Source organism: Hippopotamus amphibius, chromosome 5, assembly GCF_030028045.1.
Source record: "Hippopotamus amphibius kiboko isolate mHipAmp2 chromosome 5, mHipAmp2.hap2, whole genome shotgun sequence".
NCBI lineage: Eukaryota > Metazoa > Chordata > Mammalia > Artiodactyla > Hippopotamidae > Hippopotamus > Hippopotamus amphibius.
In genome coordinates this window covers 53813089-53818503 of record NC_080190.1, presented here as the reverse complement: position 1 = coordinate 53818503, position 5415 = coordinate 53813089, and positions in this window count along the sequence as shown.

Sequence of the window (5415 nt, the reverse complement as noted above, 5' to 3'; positions counted from 1 at the left end):
TCCTGTTTTATTCTTTTAACCATATTTACAACAAATGTTTAGACAAATTTATACATACAGGATTTCATTGCTCATTACCAATATTTTGTATTTTAGTTTCTCTACTTTCTTTTACTTAGTGTGATTTTTATTGAGATTGGCTCCAATACATTTAAAACAAGTTTTCTGCCAAGGATATGGGAGTCATCTGGTGTGACTGTAAGGATGAGTCTGAGTCTAGCTTGATATTTTATTCCTTTTTGTGCCATCAGTTTTTCCCCGTCTTCATGTTCAGAGAATTCTTTATTCTTGTCATTTTTAAAGTTGCTGGGACATATGTATGTGTTGTTCCTTTTTGTTGATTGTGTTTGACTCTTGGAGAACAACTTTAATCTAAGTTTTCATAAGGTATTGCTTTTGTTCAGAAAAGTTTTCTTTTATTATATCTCTGATGATTGCTTATTTTCAACATCTTATGGTCCCTTTCCAGGGTGTTGCATATGTCTATGTGGCTCTTCATTTCATAGCATCTACATTTTTCATCTTTTTATTTCTTTGCTCTTCTTCTTTGCACTAAGGGGAAGATTTTGCGACTTGTCTTTATTGGTTTTTTCATCTGCAATCTCTAAGGCAATATTAAATTCAAATATGATGTATTAATCCTTTTATATTCTTCCCTAAACTAGGTCCTTGTTCTCTTTATCTTTTGGTTTGCAGACTCCATGCTTACCTTAATTTGAATGAAAAACCAAAGCATGTAGTTTAAAAAAAATTTTTCTAAAACATTAAAAAAATTTCTTCTTGAATTTTGGTGGCTATGTTCTTTTTTTAATAAAACTTTATTGCTTACCTTTCTCTTTGGAAAGCTGACGGTCTAGATGCTTCTGCCCTCCCTTCCTCTGGCGGTCAGGACTTGATTCCAACTCATTTACAGAGGCAGGAGCAATAGCAGTGGTGTCTAGGAGTGACATTGTTGGTGTTCAGCAAGAGTGGTAATGGTGTCCTGCCCAGAACATTCATATTAGGTTATCCACTGAATAGCTGTTTGTTACTTCCTTCTCTGCCCAGATTATCCTCTTGTTGGGGGGCCCTGAGTCAGTCTACCACAATTGAAGCTAAAAAGCCAGATATGAAGTCCCAGGCCCTATGACAAGCCAGGAGCTGGGCATGTGACTTGGCTGATGAGATGGACTTACCTGGGATTTTGAAGCTCGTGAAGCCAAGACCTTGGCCAATAGAGAATTCACTGGTCTCTGCAGTGGTGACAGCCATGGCCAGTTTCCAAGGGCAGGAGCAGTGGTGCTAGGGCAGGATCTGGGTTGTGGTCACATGGAGCTGGGGCGCCGCTCACGTTACAGTGTTTAGCCTCTGAGGCAGATGTGCCATCACTGTGGGAGGAGTTCATGTGTTTCTGGTGATGCCTATTCTCCTTAATCCTGATCATTTTCTGAGCCCCATTCTCCAGTCTTTCTGTCAGTTCTGAGGCTCCCGAAGATGCTGTCAGTAGATTTATTTTCAATGAAGTCAGCCAGAGGCAGTGTGTGTAGCATTTAAATAGAAGCCTGACTGATGCATTCTGCTCTTTAGGTCTCTGAATTTGTTGGTTTCTGCTTCTTTTCAACCCTTATCCCCTAGCCATCTATTATGTCTAAGTTCCCTGTTTAGCTTAAGATAATCACAATTGCTTTCCATTTAATGCAACCGAAAGCCCTGACCAATACCATACATTTTTGCTTAAACTCTGATGTTTCCCTGGATTACCTGGAAAGTGAAAGGTCTATCCAGGTCTAGTATTTCCTCATTAGCTGATGGATCAATTTGCTTGAACTGTTTCACATGTATTTTGTTGCCGTTAAGAATCATCATTCCACATCTTAAGCTATGGGGTGGCTGACATGCACAGCTCCCAACCACATTTGCTGGGGCTTAGCAGTTAATTATTTAGTGCAAATCTATTGAGCTAGGAAAGACTCTCTTGATTCCATTTCTCTGATATTTTCTGCAAGGAAGGAATTTTATTTCCTGGATAATGCAGTTTTGTTTCTAGAAAACAAGAATGAAGATCTCATACTCACACTTCCCCCACTCTGTGCCCATCCATGTTCTACCTGCTGGACTCATTTATTTATTTATTTATTTATTTAATTTTTGGCTGCACTGGGTATTCGTTGCTGTGCATGGGCTTTCTCTAGTTGTGGTGAGCAGGCGGTGGCGGGGTGCTCTTCATTGCGGTTTCTCATTGCGGTGGCTTCTCTTGTTGCACAGCACAGGCTCTAGGCACATGGGCTTCAGTAGTTGTGGCGCATGGGCTTAATTGCTCCATGGCTTGTGGGATCATCCTGGCCCAGGGATCAAACCCGTGTTCCCTGCATTGGCAGGCAGATTCTTAACCACTGTGCCACCTAGGAAGTCCCTGCTGGACTCCTTAAAGCCCAGCTGGTACCCACTGCTGAGGATTTACCATGGTTGAGAATTTAACACCAAACTTACACCCCTGCTTTATGTGGCTGAGAGTTTGTGTTGTCTAGAACTGAATTGTGTAGACCTCTTTGGGGAAAAAGCTACAAATTAGAGAGGAATCCTGTTGATTTACCCCTTGTCACCTCAGTTGCTCCTTCCCTTTCTGGTGCCTTCTCATCTGGTCTTCAGAAACCTGTTTTTTTTTGAGGAAGAAGTATGCAAGCGGGGGAGGGGTGGACCCATACTTTTATTTATCTTCTTTTAACTAGTGGACAATCGTTTGAGCGTCTGGCAGATGTTTACCTAAATTACAATTTCATTCCTATTGAAATTTTACAAATCCTTTTATATTGTGTGTTTTAGGAATAGTTAATAAAAAGGTGGAATAGAGCATTAGCTGTCTCAGGTTTTCTATTGGCATAATCTGTTTTATATTGCTGAGGGAAATTTTAAGCATATTGAGAGTCTAATATTGCTAACTCTGAAAAGAGCTTATAACAGTGCCTTATAGTGGAGTATGGAAGCTTTTCTTATCAAGGAACTGACTTAGGTAATAATCTGAAAAAAATGAAGTTGCATTTATACCTCTCTATGCTAAAATAAGAATTCCAGATATATTGAATACTAAAAAAATGGAAAAAATAAAAGAACTAGAAGGGAGACATGAAAGAAAGCTTTTATAATCTTAAAAGAGACATTTGAAAGGACTTTAAAAAATCCTGAAGTCTTAAGATAAAAGACGGATACATATGATTATAAAAATGAAATGATTCTTCATGGTAAAAAATACTATCAACATGGTCAGAAGACAAATGAAAGCTGGAAAAAAGTAATTGCAACACATATGACAAAGGACACACCCTGTAATACATAAAGAGTATTTATAAATCAGTAAGAATGTAACCATCACCTCCTCAGTGGACAAGAAACATGAAAATTTGTAAAAATGGATTGAACTTATAGGAAAAATGCTCAACTTCACTTATAATAAAATAAATGCAAGTGTAAACCGAGATGTGCACCTGCACATATTCATGAGTTATAATAGGCGTTAAACTCATACTGAGGTTACCTAGCTTTCTGAAGGGATACAGGGACAAGTAATACAGCTACAGAGTATCTTCATCTCCTTGGAAGACCATGCAACTTCCTAAGTGTGCAAGTACCGAGGTATGTGTAGGCCACCCGACACTCTCTTTTATGCCTGTATTCATGGTGGCTTGAGGCCTTCATGCCCATTCACAGTTCCCTTAGTCTAAGAACAGTCCCACACTGCAGATGAGGCAGACACAACATTCCACATTTACTTTGTACATTCTGGAGACATAGGACTTTGAGGTCATTGTCTCAAGCATTCCTGGATCAGCCTAGATCTGAGGTAAACCCTTACCTCTGAGACTGACAAAGAGCAAAAGGCATCATAACACACTGTGCTGGGTAAGGATGGAGCGTAGCTGTCACTCTCTTACATTGTTGGTGGGAGCTTGAGAGGGCAATTTGAGCATACCTATCAAAATTTTAAATGCACATTTCCTTTAACTTAGCAGTTTCAATTACAGGAATTTGTCCTGAGTGTATACCCAAAGCAACAACATTTGCTACAGCCCTGATAACACTACAGAAATAGCGGAAACAACCTAAAAGTTCATCCATAGGGTTCTAATGAAATAAAATATGGTAAATCTATCCATGGACATACCATATGGCCATTGCAAAATGAGAGAGATCTATATGCACAAAGATGGAACAATGGAAAAAGCAAGGCATGAAACAGTGTACACAGATGCCAAAAGGGAAGGCATATACCTATATGGTTGAGTATGCATGGACTACCTTTGGATATACTGGCAAGAGATTGGTAACTGTTTTTAATGGTAGAATGGGCTACAGAAGAAGGTGGACTTTTTACTTTGTACTCTTTTGTACTCTATAAGTTTTTAAAGAAGTTGTGTGTGACTATTAACTATTGAACTAAGTATTCAAAAATTAAAACATAATAAATATGTACATAGAGAAATGAATTATTAGCTTAAGGTTATTGTGGCTAATGAGAAAAAAGTGCATTTTTTCTTTGAATGAAATAAGTTGTTCAACTTATTTTAAAAAATAGAAGTAGGAAACATGAGGCTATTGTCAAAAACTGGAATAATTTTACCTCCGTCAAGTTGAATTATCCTGGCAACATTTACCGCCAAGTTATCTGATGGAAATACTACTGGTTGATTTTTGGTAGACTTAAAAAGCTGAGTCAGTAATCATTTTCCCAGTTCATTTCTTCACATTTCCTACTTAATCCATTGTTGTAAAGCTTCTGAATTGCCATCCCAATCATCACTTTCCGATATTTACTTTGATCTTTTGGTCTCTATTTTGGTGGTGGTGGTGGGGTATTATTGAGTGTCACTTTTTTTCCATAAAATTATTTTATTCCTTGGCTTTTATGATGCTGTTCAGAATCTGCTGCCTCTTCATCATCTGCCTGATTCTTTGATTTCTGCCTCAGAAACATCTCTAGAATCTTCCCTCTTCTCTTTATCCCAACATAGTTGCTTTAAGGTCTGTCCCAACTGTGCTCCACTGTGTTGTTGAAAACCTCTCATGTGATCCACTTTCTTGGTCTCACTCTGTTTTAGTCCATGATCTACAAGGTCACACCTCTCTCTGTGTGGCTCAGAAACATGCACTGATTTGTCTTTTGAAGATTAATATCTACACTTCAAGTGGCATTCAAGAGCCTTCACACTCTTGTCCTCAGCTTCATTTCAACTTCCCCCACTCCTACGCATCTTGTCACTCAAGTATTCTTGGTTACAAGTGAAGAAAACCAGCTGGAGCTTAGTTTATCAAACAGGGGACTTTATTGGAAGGATCCTGTGGCATCTCCTGGAATGACCAAGCCTTGGGGCAATTCAGGGCTGCAGCCAGCCTCAAGAACCCCTGGAGCCAGGACCTGAATGTGGTCAGGCTCCTGCACCT